This window comes from Eriocheir sinensis, chromosome 11 (assembly GCF_024679095.1).
Source record: "Eriocheir sinensis breed Jianghai 21 chromosome 11, ASM2467909v1, whole genome shotgun sequence".
NCBI classification, from domain to species: domain Eukaryota; kingdom Metazoa; phylum Arthropoda; class Malacostraca; order Decapoda; family Varunidae; genus Eriocheir; species Eriocheir sinensis.
The window spans coordinates 88,838-105,402 of NC_066519.1; positions in this window are offsets into that span (position 1 = coordinate 88,838).

Here is a 16,565-nt window from a genome sequence, read left to right on the forward strand (position 1 = left end):
TATCACACCAGGAGGAATCACCCACTGGCCTTCAGAACGGTGGTGTCGGTGAAGGTTTAAGTACAAAGAGAAGGAGAGGTGAGGTGTGTGTGTCTCAGGCTGGGGAGGAAGAGGAAGGAATTGTACAGGAGAAGCAGGAGGAAGCATTTAATGGCCTCACGAATGGTGGTTCTGGTTCAAGTACCGACGTGAGAAAGCAAAGGAAGCAAACTCGAAGGAAAGGGAAGAAGAAGTTGAAGGGAGGCGATGAAGTGGCTGTACCTAAGAGGAAGAACAGGGATGAATAGAACATGAAAAAACACTAGTTACCCCTCACAATGGCAGCGTTGACTCAAATACTGACGTGAGGAAACAGGAAGCAAACCCAAAGGAGAGGGAAGAAGTTGAAGGGAGGCGATGAAGTGGCCGTACCTTAGAGGAAGAACAGGGACAGATAGAACATGAAAAAGCACTAGTTACCCCTCACAATGGCAGCGTTGACTCAAATACTGACATGAGGAAGCAAACCGGAAGGAGAGGGAAGAAGAAGTTGAAGGAAGGCAATGAAGTGGTCGTACCTTAGAGGAAGAACGTGGATGGATACAACATAAAAAAAAAAAAAAAACTAGATACCCCTCACAGTGGCAGTGTTGGCTCAAGTATTGACGTGAGGAGACAAACCCGAAGGAGAGGGAAGAAGAAGAAGTTGAAGGGAGGCGATGAAGTGGCCGTACCTTAGAGGAAGAACAGGGACAGATAGAACATGAAGGAAGAAGAAAACACTAGTTACCCCTCACAGTGACAGCACTAGTGAAAGGAAGAGAAAGAAGGTGGAACAGGGAGTTGTGTGGCTTGTGTGTGTTGAACTTAAGGAGGCACACACTGCAGGGTTTGAACAGGAAGAAATGCTTACCTCACAATGACAGCACTAGTGAAAGGAAGAGCAAGAAGACAAAACAGAGGGAGTGTGGTGTGGCTTGTGTGTGTTGAACTTAGAAGGGACACACTGCAGGTTTGAACAAAGAAAAACACTTACTGACGATGGCTGAGTGGTCGGTGCCTGGATGCCATGACCCCAAGGACCCAGCCTCAAGTCCCTCCGCAAGACACTGACAATTCTTAACCATCGGCGAGTGGCGGAATATTACCCACATGCTGCCCAGGTCTTCAATCAACCCTGACTTCAGCGACTTCGGTCATGAGGAGCACCGGGGGGCAGCATGGTCCAAGCAGAGTCATACATCACAGCAGCCACTATAAATTCAATTCGCCTGTGCCACGAACGGACTGGGTCTTCCAAATGGTCCCTCGAGAGAGCCTACTGGTGCTATAGGCAGAGGAGAAGAGGAAAAATGAAAAGAGGAAGAATTCTGTGCCTTGTGATTTTGGGCCGAGAAGAAGCTGAAGGAAGGCAAAGTAATGGAGGGAAGAGAACAGACAGTCAATTACAACAAGAAGAAGCCCTTTACTAATCTACAGAATGGTGGCACTGCTGAAGGAGAACACAAAGAAACACAAAGGAAGAACAAACAACAGCAGACCTGCTGGTCCTTACGAGGCTGTTTGTGACAAGCTACACTAACCATCTAATCAAAGGTGGAAGATGAAGGACAGCAAAGGCTGGCAGGAAAGGAAAAAGAACCATGCAGCATGGAAAAACTGCATGGAAATTATGTAGGAAAGAGGAAAGAACTGCCATTACTGCTACCACTAACTGGGCGATAAAAGCGGACAAGGACAAGAGGAAAGAAGGAAGAAGAGGAAAAAGGAAAGAGAAAGAAATCTGTGCCTTGTGAATTTTATGCTGTGACAGTTACAATAGGAATTACACTTACTCTCCTTCACAGTGCTGGCATGTGCTCAAATTATGACATACAAAGGAAACAGTCGCCTTACAAACACTTCTCCCTCCCTCTCCCTCCCTCCCAGCCAAACACTATCATGGAGCCATCTGGTCCCATGAAGCACTAGTGGAAACAATCGCCTTCACCATTACTTTTTCCTGTCTCTCCACTCTTACAAACACTTCTCCCTCCCTCTCCCTCCCTCCCAGCCAAACACTATCATGGAGCCATCTGGTCCCATAAAGCACTAGTGGAAACAATCGCCTTCACCATTACTTTTTCCTGTCTCTCCACTCTTACAAACACTTCTCCCTCCCTCTCCCTCCCTCCCAGCCAAGCACTGTCATGGAGCCATCTGGTCCCATAAAGCACTAGTATTTTTAGAATGGCAAAAACATGTATAATGATCTCACAGCGAAACAGTGCGCGCGACCTTTTGTATACTCGGACTTTTGTCGCGGCGGAAAACATACATGATATACAGACAAACAGACAACATTGAGGGGAGGTGATGAAAAGGCGATCCCTTCAACTTGACGGGGGTGGAAGGAAGTGTGAGAGATGAAGAAGGAAGGAGAAAGAAAACATCCCATCACAACACTGGTGCTAAGAAAAGACAAAGAAGAAAAGTAAAATAAGAAAGAAAGGTGTAGCTTGTGGCTCTCAGGAATGTTAGTTAGGCTGTGACACTTGCAATAGAGAAAACACTTTAGTGGTGGCGTGGACTCAAATTCTGACTCACACAAAGAACAGCTGAAACAAATGTGAAATAAAGTATGTGTGTGTGTGTGTGTGTGCCTGTTTGCAGTATACAGGGCCTCAGCTCAAGCATGGTCAGTCCTGTCTCCCAATCTATATTTGTCTAGCTTTTTCTTCATTTTCTGATCACTGCCCGCCTCAACAAGGTCTTTGCTTAGTCCATTCCATGTGTCCACACTCATGTATGGAAAACTGCATGTCTTTCAAACAAGTCCCCTTTCTCAATTTCTTACTGTGTCCTCTTAGTTGCCTCCTCCCTTCCATCGCGATTAAATCATTTCTATCCAACACTTCCATGCCACTCGTATTCTCTCATAAAAATTACATCTCATCCCTTCTCCATTTTCATACAAGACTAACCATCATATTTTTGTAACATTTCGGCGCCCAAGCACACAGATTCGACAAGGCTTTCGTATGAGTTGTGGGAGGCGTTTCCAGGGGTAGTTTCATGGCCCTGGTGGTAGTTTGACCCTTCTTCTGTAACAGGAACTTGAAATACCACCCTTTAGAGCCCGACTGATCTCCTTTTATGCCTTTGGAAATAGTTGATGTGAGGTGTTTGAGAATACCAACCTTCTTAGTATCTCCATCTCTCCAGTGCTTTCATCTCCTTTATGACAATCTTCTCACTTAAAAACTAATTCTCATCCTTCTCCAATTTCCTATAAGACTTAGTGTAGCTCTTTGATCTCAATGTAATGAACTCCATCTCTTTGATCCTTTCCTCTCTTCCTTCTCGTATTCTTTCGAGTTCTCTTTAGAGGGAGAATTAAAGGTTGGAAGCTGGACTCTGAACTCAGACCCTCAGAGCTCATCATTCACCACTTCCAGCCGTTGTGTAATATAGTGGTATTTGTAGAAGTAGTAGTAATAGTAGTATCAGGTCCTCTGCATGCTTCTAATATATTCCAAATTTCTTCTTTTCTCTTATTTTTACATCATATTTCTCTCTCCTCTGTGCCGGCTCCATTCAAACAAGACTTTCTGTATCTCCATATTTATTCAGTTAACTTACATTGTGTTTACATTAATGCAAGAGAGAGAGAGAGAGAGAGAGAGAGAGAGAGAGATTATTTATGTGTCGGGGGGTCTTGTGTCTGTGGGGTTTGTAAACATACTGTGGGGCCTGTGGCTGAGAGAGAGAGAGAGAGAGAGAGAGAATTATTTGTGTCAGGGGATCATGTGTCTGTGGGGTTTGTAAACATACTGTGGGGTGACATCCTGTGGGGCCTGTGGCTGAGAGAGAGAGAGAGAGAGAGAGAGAGAGAGATTTATGTCACTCAGCATTGCACTGTCACTATCAGGCTGCTCCTAACGTGCCACTCACTGGAGGTCAGTGATCAGGTGTGTGCAGCCAGGCTTGGGCGCCAGATTTGACCCAATGTGGACAAATTTCCCACGTCCACACATGAGGTCAATCTGCCGCCCATGCCTGGCTGCAGACACCCACCCTAATCAGTGCGCTGCTAACACGTCCGCTGCGATTGGCACAGATTTGGCTTTCACTAGTAGCCTGATAACATATACTCCCAGGTCTTTCTCTGCCTCTGTGGTGGATAGTGGAGTGTTTCCCATGTGGCTTCCCATGTGGCATTGGTATGCTGGATATCCCCTCCCAAGGTGCAGTACTTTACATTTTTCTTCATTGGATTGTAGCAGCCACTTTTTGTTCCATTCCTGTTGCTTGGTGAGGTCTCCTTATAGGAAATCCGCAGTCAAGGGGTTAACGGTGACAGCATCGTCTTGGTGCCAGCCAGACAGTGACAGATCCCAGGGCAGCCAAACAGTGACATAAACTGCTGTGGGAAGCTTTAAAATTGGTGCATCAGGAATGAGAGCATTTCAAGCTTACGACACATATCCCTTACATCAAATCAAAATATATTAGTATTTCCATGAGAGAGAGAGAGAGAGAGAGAGAGAGAGATTCCTTTTCCCAACTCAGACTTTGGTGAAGAGATTAAATTTGTATTAGTATTAAGTAAATAAATAAATGATAGAAAAAAATGGCTTGAGTCTAGGCCCCTGAGAGAGAGAGAGGGAGAGTGTTGTGCTTGCCACTCATCTTTTTCTTGTATATTTGAATTCGTGAAGCATCAGTGACGAGGCAATAACGGTTTAAAATCTCAAAGTGTGTACCTCACAGTGCTGGGGATGGACCCGGACCCTTGCAATAAAAGTTGGGGCAGCACATCAACTGAGTCCCTTATGAGCTCCTCTTCCTCCTCCTCCTACTTATCCTCCTCCAGATCCCCTTCCTCCTCCTCCTGTATAATATGGAAGCAGAAGAAAGTGTAAATGAAAGTAAAGGAGTGTATTGAACAAGTGCATTAGTCTCATCATCTGTCATCATTCCCTCAATGTCCACACTGTTAGGCTGGCACGTCAGGTGTAGTGCCGCAGAATTGGCCCCTGGCACGATGGTTGAGTTCGCTTGCTGCCCTGGCTTGTACCCTGAAGGCCTGGGTTCCCTCAGTGCACGTACGAGACTAGTGAAACATTATTATTATTGTTATTAGTATTATCTGTCATGGAAATACACAAGAATGACAAAACTAATGCATCTTCAATATACACCCATACCTTAATATACTTTCTCTTGCATGCAAATTATAGGGGAAGGAGAAGGGAAGATTTAGAAGAGGAAAAATAGGAGGAGGAGGAACTAAGGAAAAATATTATAGATGAGGATTTGTAGGAGAGGAACAAAGGAAAAAAACATAGAAAATAAAAAAGAGGAGGAGGAGGAGGAGGAACAGAAAAGGAGGTGTAGTGAAAACTGTGAAAAGAGAAATATAAGAAAGACGTAAGTTTAGAAGAGGAGGAGGAACAGAGGAAGAAAATTATAGCTAGAGGAGGATCCGTAAGAGGAGAAATGACGGACGAAAATAAATGATGGAAATAGAGAAAACAAGGAAGAGGAGGAGAAGGAGGAGGAAGAGAGAAGTATAAGAAAGACATAAGTTTAGAAGAGGAGGAGGAGGAGGAGGAGGAGGAGGAAAAGTAGGAGAAGAAACGAAGGATAAAATTAAGGAAGGAAATAGAGAAAACAAGGAGGAGGAGGAGGAGGAAGAGAAGTATAAGAAAGACATAAAATTACAAGAGGAGAAGAGGAGGAGGAGGAGGACAAGTAGGAGAAGAAACGAAGGATAAAATTAAGGAAGGAAATAGAGAAAACAAGGAGGAGGAGGAGGAGGAAGAGAAGTATAAGAAAGACATAAGATTACAAGAGGAGAAGAGGAGGAGGAGGAGGAGGACAAGTAGGAGGAGAAACGAAGGAAGAAAACTAACGATGGAGATATAGAAAAAAAAGGAAGAGGAGGAGGAAAAACGGAGAAAAGGAAAAATATATAAAAAAAAATGAGAAGAAGAAATAATAAGCAGGAGAATAAAGGAAGAAAGGGCAAAAAGGGGGAGAGAGGAAGGAAGAGGAGAAGTAGAAAGGAAAAAGACAGGAGAGGAAGAGGAGGGGTCAAAGAAGGATGAGGAGAAGGAGCAAAGGAAGAAAAGTAAGAAAGGAAAAAGGTAGGAGGAGGAGGAGGAGGAAAAAGTAGAAAGGAAAGAGAGATAAATGAGAGAAAAATGAATCCTATAGGAAGAGGAGAGGGAGGGGAAGCGATAAAGAAGGAGGAGGAGGAGGAAGACGGAAAAAGAATGACATATATTAGAAAAGAAGAAAAATAAAGGAAAGAAGAAATAAATGGCAAAATAATATAGGAAGAAAAATAAGTAGAAGAAGAAGAAAAAGAAGAGGAGAAGAAAATATATATTAGGAAGGAGGAAAAACACGGAGAATGAGAGAGAAGATATAGTAAAAGAGGAGGAGGAGGAGGGAGGAGGAGGAGGAAGAGGAGGAGGAGGAGGAGGAAGCTCTTGCAAACTACTACTACTACTACTACTACTTCAACTACTACTAATACAACTACAACTACAACAACAACTACTACTACTACTACTATTACAACTACAACTACAACTACAACAACTACTACTACTACTACTACTACTACTACTACTACTACTACTATTACAACTACAACTACAACAACAACTACTACTACTACTACTACTACTTCAACAACTACTACTACTACTACTACTACTACTTCAACTACTACTATTACAACTACAACTACAACTACTACAACAACAACAACACCTACTACTACTACTACTACTATTATTATTATTACTACTACCACTACTGCTGCTATTACTACCACTACTACATGGATTTCACTAGAGTAAGGTCTGTATATAATTCTTGCTGTGGTGGTTCAGCTCCTGGTATCTCATTCCCTCCCTCATTCTTGTTGTGATTCTGTTGTCTCATTCGACCATTCTTGCTGTGGTTCCAATGCACATTCATTCACTCTATTCCCGTCACTGCCTGTTGCTTACAGCCCGCCTCGCCTGTGAAGGGAAGGATGTGTGAACCATCTGTATGTTACGGGAACAATGTGTGAACCATCTGTATGTTACGGGAAGAATGTGTGAACCATCTGTATGTTACGGGAAGAATGTGTGAACCATCTGTATGTTACGGGAACAATGTGTGAACCATCTGTATGTTACGGGAACAATGTGTGAACCATCTGTATGTTACGGGAAGAATGTGTGAACCATCTGTATGTTACGGGAAGAATGTGTGAACCATCTGTATGTTACGGGAAGAATGTGTGAACCATCTGTATGTTACGGGAAGAATGTGTGAACCATCTGTATGTTACAGGAACAATGTGTGAACCATCTGTATGTTACGGGAACAATGTGTGAACCATCTGTATGTTACAGGAACAATGTGTGAACCATCTGTATGTTACGGGAACAATGTGTGAACCATCTGTATGTTACGGGAACAATGTGTGAACCATCTGTATGTTACGGGAAGAATGTGTGAACCATCTGTATGTTACGGGAAGAATGTGTGAACCATCTGTATGTTACGGGAAGAATGTGTGAACCATCTGTATGTTACGGGAAGAATGTGTGAACCATCTGTATGTTACAGGAACAATATGTGAACCATCTGTATGTTACGGGAGGGAAGTGTGTGAACCATCTGTATGTTACGGGAAGAATGTGTGAACCATCTGTATGTTACGGGAACAATGTGTGAACCATCTGTATGTTACGGGAAGAATGTGTGAACCATCTGTATGTTACGGGAAGAATGTGTGAACCATCTGTATGTTACGGGAACAATGTGTGAACCATCTGTATGTTACGGGAAGAATGTGTGAACCATCTGTATGTTACGGGAGGGAAGAATGTGTGAACCATCTGTATGTTACGGGAAGAATGTGTGAACCATCTGTATGTTACGGGAAGAATGTGTGAACCATCTGTATGTTACGGGAAGTGTGTGAACCATCTGTATGTTACGGGAACAATGTGTGAACCATCTGTATGTTACAGGAACAATGTGTGAACCATCTGTATGTTACGGGAAGAATGTGTGAACCATCTGTATGTTACGGGAACAATGTGTGAACCATCTGTATGTTACGGGAACAATGTGTGAACCATCTGTATGTTACGGGAAGAATGTGTGAACCATCTGTATGTTACGGGAACAATGTGTGAACCATCTGTATGTTACGGGAACAATGTGTGAACCATCTGTATGTTACGGGAACAATGTGTGAACCATCTGTATGTTACGGGAAGAATGTGTGAACCATCTGTATGTTACGGGAACAATGTGTGAACCATCTGTATGTTACGGGAAGAATGTGTGAACCATCTGTATGTTACGGGAAGAATGTGTGAACCATCTGTATGTTACGGGAACAATGTGTGAACCATCTGTATGTTACAGGAACAATGTGTGAACCATCTGTATGTTACGGGAAGAATGTGTGAACCATCTGTATGTTACAGGAAGAATGTGTGAACCATCTGTATGTTACGGGAAGAATGTGTGAACCATCTGTATGTTACGGGAACAATGTGTGAACCATCTGTATGTTACGGGAGGGAAGTGTGTGAACCATCTGTATGTTACGGGAACAATGTGTGAACCATCTGTATGTTACGGGAACAATGTGTGAACCATCTGTATGTTACAGGAACAATGTGTGAACCATCTGTATGTTACAGGAGGGAAGTGTGTGAACCATCTGTATGTTACGGGAACAATGTGTGAACCATCTGTATGTTACAGGAACAATGTGTGAACCATCTGTATGTTACGGGAACAATGTGTGAACCATCTGTATGTTACGGGAACAATGTGTGAACCATCTGTATGTTACGGGAACAATGTGTGAACCATCTGTATGTTACGGGAACAATGTGTGAACCATCTGTATGTTACGGGAACAATGTGTGAACCATCTGTATGTTACGGGAACAATGTGTGAACCATCTGTATGTTACGGGAACAATGTGTGAACCATCTGTATGTTATGGGAGGGAAGTGTGTGAACCATCTGTATGTTATAGGAACAATGTGTGAACCATCTGTATGTTACGGGAACAATGTGTGAACCATCTGTATGTTACGGGAACAATGTGTGAACCATCTGTATGTTACGGGAGGGAAGTGTGTGAACCATCTGTATGTTATGGGAGGGAAGTGTGTGAACCATCTGTATGTTATGGGAGGGAAGTGTGTGAACCATCTGTATGTTATGGGAGGGAAGTGTGTGAACCATCTGTATGTTACGGGAACAATGTGTGAACCATCTGTATGTTACGGGAACAATGTGTGAACCATCTGTATGTTATGTGAGGGAAGTGTGTGAACCATCTGTATGTTACGGGAACAATGTGTGAACCATCTGTATGTTACGGGAACAATGTGTGAACCATCTGTATGTTACGGGAACAATGTGTGAACCATCTGTATGTTACAGGAACAATGTGTGAACCATCTGTATGTTACGGGAACAATGTGTGAACCATCTGTATGTTACGGGAACAATGTGTGAACCATCTGTATGTTACGGGAACAATGTGTGAACCATCTGTATGTTACGGGAACAATGTGTGAACCATCTGTATGTTACGGGAACAATGTGTGAACCATCTGTATGTTACGGGAAGAATGTGTGAACCATCTGTATGTTACGGGAACAATGTGTGAACCATCTGTATGTTACGGGAACAATGTGTGAACCATCTGTATGTTACGGGAACAATGTGTGAACCATCTGTATGTTACAGGAACAATGTGTGAACCATCTGTATGTTACGGGAACAATGTGTGAACCATCTGTATGTTACAGGAAGAATGTGTGAACCATCTGTATGTTACGGGAACAATGTGTGAACCATCTTTATGTTACAGGAAGAATGTGTGAACCATCTTTATGTTACAGGAACAATGTGTGAACCATCTGTATGTTACGGGAACAATGTGTGAACCATATGTATGTGACAGGAACAATGTGAACCATCTGTATGTTATGGGAAGAATGTGTGAACCATCTGTATGTTACAGGAACAATGTGTGAACCATCTGTATGTTACAGGACAATGTGTGAACCATCTGTATGTTAAGGGAACAATGTGTGAACCATCTGTATGTTACAGGAACAATGTGTGAACCATCTGTATGTTACAGGAGAATGTGTGAACCATCTGTATGTTACAGGAGAATGTGTGAACCATCTGTATGTTATGGGACAATGTGTGAACCATCTGTATGTTACAGGAACAATGTGTGAACCATCTGTATGTTACAGGAACAATGTGTGAACTATCTGTATGTTACGGAACAATGTGTGAACCATCTGTATGTTACGGGAACAATGTGTGAACCATCTGTATGGTATGGGAGGGAAGTGTGAACCATCTGTATGTTACAGGAAATGTGTGAACCATCTGTATGTTATGGGAACAATGTGTGAACCATCTGTATGTTACGGGAACAATGTGTGAACCATCTGTATGTTACGGGAACAATGTGTGAACCATCTGTATGTTACGGGAACAATGTGTGAACCATCTGTATGTTACAGGAAGAATGTGTGAACCATCTGTATGTTACGGGAACAATGTGTGAACCATCTGTATGTTACGGGAACAATGTGTGAACCATCTGTATGTTACAGGAACAATGTGTGAACCATCTGTATGTTACGGGAACAATGTGTGAACCATCTGTATGTTACGGGAGGGAAGTGTGTGAACCATCTGTATGTTACGGGAACAATGTGTGAACCATCTGTATGTTACGGGAACAATGTGTGAACAATATGTATGTTACGGGAGGCGAGTGTGTGAACCATCTGTATGTTACAGGAACAATGTGTGAACCATCTGTATGTTACGGGAGGGAAGTGTGTGAACCATCTGTATGTTACGGGAACAATGTGTGAACCATCTGTATGTTACGGGAACAATGTGTGAACCATCTGTATGTTACGGGAACAATGTGTGAACCATCTGTATGTTACGGGAAGAATGTGTGAACCATCTGTATGTTACGGGAAGAATGTGTGAACCATCTGTATGTTACGGGAACAATGTGTGAACCATCTGTATGTTACGGGAGGGAAGTGTGTGAACCATCTGTATGTTACGGGAACAATGTGTGAACCATCTGTATGTTACGGGAGGGAAGTGTGTGAACCATCTGTATGTTACGGGAGGGAAGTGTGTGAACCATCTGTATGTTACAGGAACAATGTGTGAACCATCTGTATGTTACGGGAACAATGTGTGAACCATCTGTATGTTACAGGAAGAATGTGTGAACCATCTGTATGTTACGGGAGGGAAGTGTGAACCATCTGTATGTTACGGGAACAATATGTGAACCATCTGTATGTTACGGGAACAATGTGTGAACCATCTGTATGTTACGGGAACAATGTGTGAACCATCTGTATGTTACAGGAGGGAAGTGTGTGAACCATCTGTATGTTACGGGAACAATGTGTGAACCATCTGTATGTTACAGGAGGGAAGTGTGTGAACCATCTGTATGTTACAGGAGGGAAGTGTGTGAACCATCTGTATGTTACGGGAACAATGTGTGAACCATCTGTATGTTACGGAGGAAGTGTGAACCATCTGTATGTTACAGGAAGAATGTGTGAACCATCTGTATGTTACAGGAAGAATGTGTGAACCATCTGTATGTTACAGGGAAGTGTGTGAACCATCTGTATGTTACAGGGAATGTGTGAACAATCTTTATGTTACGTTAACAATGTGTGAACCATCTGTATGTTACAGGAAGAATGTGTGAACCATCAGTATGTTACGGGAACAATGTGTGAACCATCTGTATGTTACGGGAAGAATGTGTGAACCATCTGTATGTTACAGGAGGAAGTGTGAACCATCTGTATGTTATGGGAGGAAGTGTGTGAACCATCTGTATGTTACAGGAGGAAGTGTGAACCATCTGTATGTTACAGGAACAATGTGTGAACCATCTGTATGTTACAGGAAGAATGTGTGAACCATCTGTATGTTACAGGAGGAAGTGTGAACCATCTGTATGTTACAGGACAATGTGTGAACCATCTGTATGCTACGGGAACAATGTGTGAACCATCTGTATGTTACAGGAAGAATGTGTGAACCATCTGTATGTTACGGGAACAATGTGTGAACCATCTGTATGTTACGGGAAGAATGTGTGAACCATCTGTATGTTACGGGAAGAATGTGTGAACCATCTGTATGTTACGGGAAGAATGTGTGAACCATCTGTATGTTACAGGAAGAATGTGTGAACCATCTGTATGTTACAGGAACAATGTGTGAACCATCTGTATGTTACGGGAACAATGTGTGAACCATCTGTATGTTACGGGAAGTATGTGTGAACAATCTGTATGTTACGGGAACAATGTGAACCATCTGTATGTTATGGGAGGAATGTGTGAACCATCTGTATGTTACAGGAAGAATGTGTGAACCATCTGTATGTTACAGGGAGGAAGTGTGAACCATCTGTATGTTACAGGAACAATGTGTGAACCATCTGTATGTTACAGGAACAATGTGTGAACCATCTGTATGTTACAGGAAGTGTGTGAACCATCTGTATGTTACGGGAACAATGTGTGAACCATCTGTATGTTACGGGAACAATGTGTGAACCATCTGTATGTTACGGGAACAATGTGTGAACCATCTGTATGTTACGGGAACAATGTGTGAACCATCTGTATGTTACGGGAGGGAAGTGTGTGAACCATCTGTATGTTACAGGAACAATGTGTGAACCATCTGTATGTTACGGGAGGGAAGTGTGTGAACCATCTGTATGTTACGGGAACAATGTGTGAACCATCTGTATGTTACGGGAGGGAAGTGTGTGAACCATCTGTATGTTACAGGAACAATGTGTGAACCATCTGTATGTTATGGGAGGGAAGTGTGTGAACCATCTGTATGTTACGGGAACAATGTGTGAACCATCTGTATGTTACGGGAACAATGTGTGAACCATCTGTATGTTACGGGAGGGAAGTGTGTGAACCATCTGTATGTTACGGGAACAATGTGTGAACCATCTGTATGTTATGGGAGGGAAGTGTGTGAACCATCTGTATGTTACGGGAGGGAAGTGTGTGAACCATCTGTATGTTACGGGAACAATGTGTGAACCATCTGTATGTTACGGGAACAATGTGTGAACCATCTGTATGTTACGGGAGGGAAGTGTGTGAACCATCTGTATGTTACAGGAACAATGTGTGAACCATCTGTATGTTACAGGAAGAAGTGTGAACCATCTGTATGTTACAGGAAGTGTGTGAACCATCTGTATGTTACAGGAGGGAAGTGTGAACCATCTGTATGTTACAGGAGGAAGTGTGAACCATCTGTATGTTACGGGAACAATGTGTGAACCATCTGTATGTTACGGGAACAATGTGTGAACCATCTGTATGTTACGGGAACAATGTGTGAACCATCTGTATGTTACGGGAGGGAAGTGTGTGAACCATCTGTATGTTATGGGAGGGAAGTGTGTGAACCATCTGTATGTTATGGGAGGGAAGTGTGTGAACCATCTGTATGTTATGGGAGGGAAGTGTGTGAACCATCTGTATGTTACAGGAGGGAAGTGTGTGAACCATCTGTATGTTATGGGAGGGAAGTGTGTGAACCATCTGTATGTTATGGGAGGGAAGTGTGTGAACCATCTGTATGTTATGGGAGGGAAGTGTGTGAACCATCTGTATGTTATGGGAGGGAAGTGTGTGAACCATCTGTATGTTATGGGAGGGAAGTGTGTGAACCATCTGTATGTTATGGGAGGGAAGTGTGTGAACCATCTGTATGTTATGGGAGGGAAGTGTGTGAACCATCTGTATGTTACGGGAACAATGTGTGAACCATCTGTATGTTATGGGAGGGAAGTGTGTGAACCATCTGTATGTTATGGGAGGGAAGTGTGTGAACCATCTGTATGTTAGGGGAGGGAAGTGTGAGAAACATATGTATGTTATGTGCGTGAAGTGTGTGAACCATCTGTATGTTATGGGAGGGAAGTGTGTGAACCATCTGTATGTTATGGGAGGGAAGTGTGTGAACCATCTGTATGTTATGGGAGGGAAGTGTGTGAACCATCTGTATGTTATGGGAGGGAAGTGTGTGAATATCGCTGTCATCGCTTAAAAAATTAGATGAAAACTGCTTTGATCTTTTACCATAACTAAGAATGAGAGAGGCCAATGAGGAAGGTGAATGAGATAGGAAGAAAGAATGAGAAAAAATGAGAAAAGTGAGACCAAGGAGGAAGTAGTTTTTTTTTTTTTTGTTACGGAAAGGAAACAGCTCATGGGTAAACAAAATAATAAATCCACTTCGTACTGCTCCTGTAAAAGCAGTTTGAGTTGAGAGAGAGAGAGAGAGGTTGGTACATTTTGGATGGAGAGGCGTCTGGAAGGAGAGAGGGAAGGGAATTTTTAAAAGGAGAGGGAGATCCTGTAACTTTAGAAAGGCAGTCAGGAATGCTGCCTTACCCTGTCTACCCGGCCTGCTAAGCAATCACGAGTGTGGAGTCGGATATAAAAATTTTCGACTCCGACTCCAGAAAATTTTAAGGTTACGACTCCGACTCCACATCCATGTAAACAATCCACATCGGCAGAGGGACGCAGTGTCTTTAATATTAATTATCTATCACGTTTGAACACAGCCTGGCGCGAGACAAGCCCACGGCTTTAGTAAGTTATCTCAAGAAACTGAACGCGATTTAGAAAAAAAGTGCAACTCACGTAGCTGACACCACGTGACCCTCAGAGAACCTGTCTAGGGTAATAATAATAGGCAACAGTACATTTTTTCCGTTCAAAAAAATATCAGTGTAAAATACAAATGATATCTGCAAATGAACCCAATCAATTCAAACCAATAATCTATAACAGATTTATTACTTTACCTCTAGTAGCTAATTTTCTATAAATAAAAAAATAAAAAAATGCCATGAAGAGCTCCTCTGAGACGCCCTCTGAAAAATATAACCTGAAACAAACACACATTATTTCGGCAAAACTTTTAGTTAAACACTCACCACTCCAACGAGGCCTAGATGTGTGTGTGTGTGTGTGTGTGTGTGTGTGTGTGTGTGTGTGTGTGTGTTTCACCACGGCCTGATCACGATATGGGCTCGTCATCGCCAACAATTATATATATTAAGTAGCTTCCCGACCCGGGCAAGCTGATTATATCAATCACTGGGTACTGCTTATAGTTCACACACCACACTCCCTTGATCCTCCTTGCTCATGGGGGGACAGTAACCGCTCCTCGCCCCTTTGCATGCCGGCAGCTAAGCCTGGCAGCACAGAGCTTTAACCATTCAGCTACCGAAGCAGTGTGTGTGTGTGTGTGTGTGTGTGTGTGTGTGTGTGTGTGTGTGTGTTTACCTCTTGTTGTAGAAATATCAATACAACATGGTGTGTGTGTGTGTGTGTGTGTGTGTGTGTGTTACAGTAAATGAGGTAACTCTAATCAATCAATCGCCTCGCCCACCCTCCGACGCCACCCCCGGGGTCCCTCCGGACAAGTCTCCATGCCGGCCCCTCCATCCCAAGTAGGCTGCCTCATGGCAGGATCCGTCGACCTGCTCAAGCCATGAACTCTGTGGGCGTCCCCTGGGTCTCCTCCACTCGGGATGGTCAGAAACAACCTGGTAGTCCAGGATCCAGGCTACATATCCGTAAAAAAATGGTTGTGCACGCAGTTTTACTGCAGAAATAGGTTCTACAGTAGCTAATGAATGATATTAAGTTGGGTAGACATTTCACTCTTTGGACATTTTCATTCTGGCGGCCATTTTGAAAAAAATGTGAAATTATCATAATAATCTCCTTTGTTGTTTACTTGCAACAATAAACTATCAGTCAATCAATCAATCATAACTGAACCAAATAACTCCAAAATACTCATCTTTAAAATAACTCTTTTGATGTAATCAGACATTTTTGGGTAAGAGAAATATTTTTAGGTTACTGTGAAAACATACAAAGTTGAATGTTCAAATTAAAATCTCAAATTTAGATTTTTAGGGAGTCTGTTCGATGTTGTGAGATTGCATTTCCGGCCTAATATGTATGTACTCTATGACATTTCTAGCTCAGATGATGGCTAACGTAACGCCTTCTCTTTGTGGATCTTCATATAATGGAATCCAAAGAAGCTTCAATTCCAGCGGTTCATCTGAACGTCAGCGAAGCAGTCCGCGCCAGAAGGACAGATGCATCGTGTGTCAAAAGAAAAAATGTACAAAGCTTTCCTCAACTGACGGCGAACATAAACGGTTACGTGAGGCGGCATTTTTAAGAAAAGATGATGTGTTTAATCGGCTGAAGTTAATCCCAGAAACTGAGAAGTTATATTCTCATCACTATTCAAAATTAACAGTCCCAACTGTTATTCAGGGTCGGCTTCTGGGCAGCGTGCCACGTGCCCGTAGAGTTGGAGCGCTGAAAATTACCGATCATATAGGTAATATGCCTCCATTCAGTCTCATGGAGTAATCGCCGGTTTATCACAGCCGTT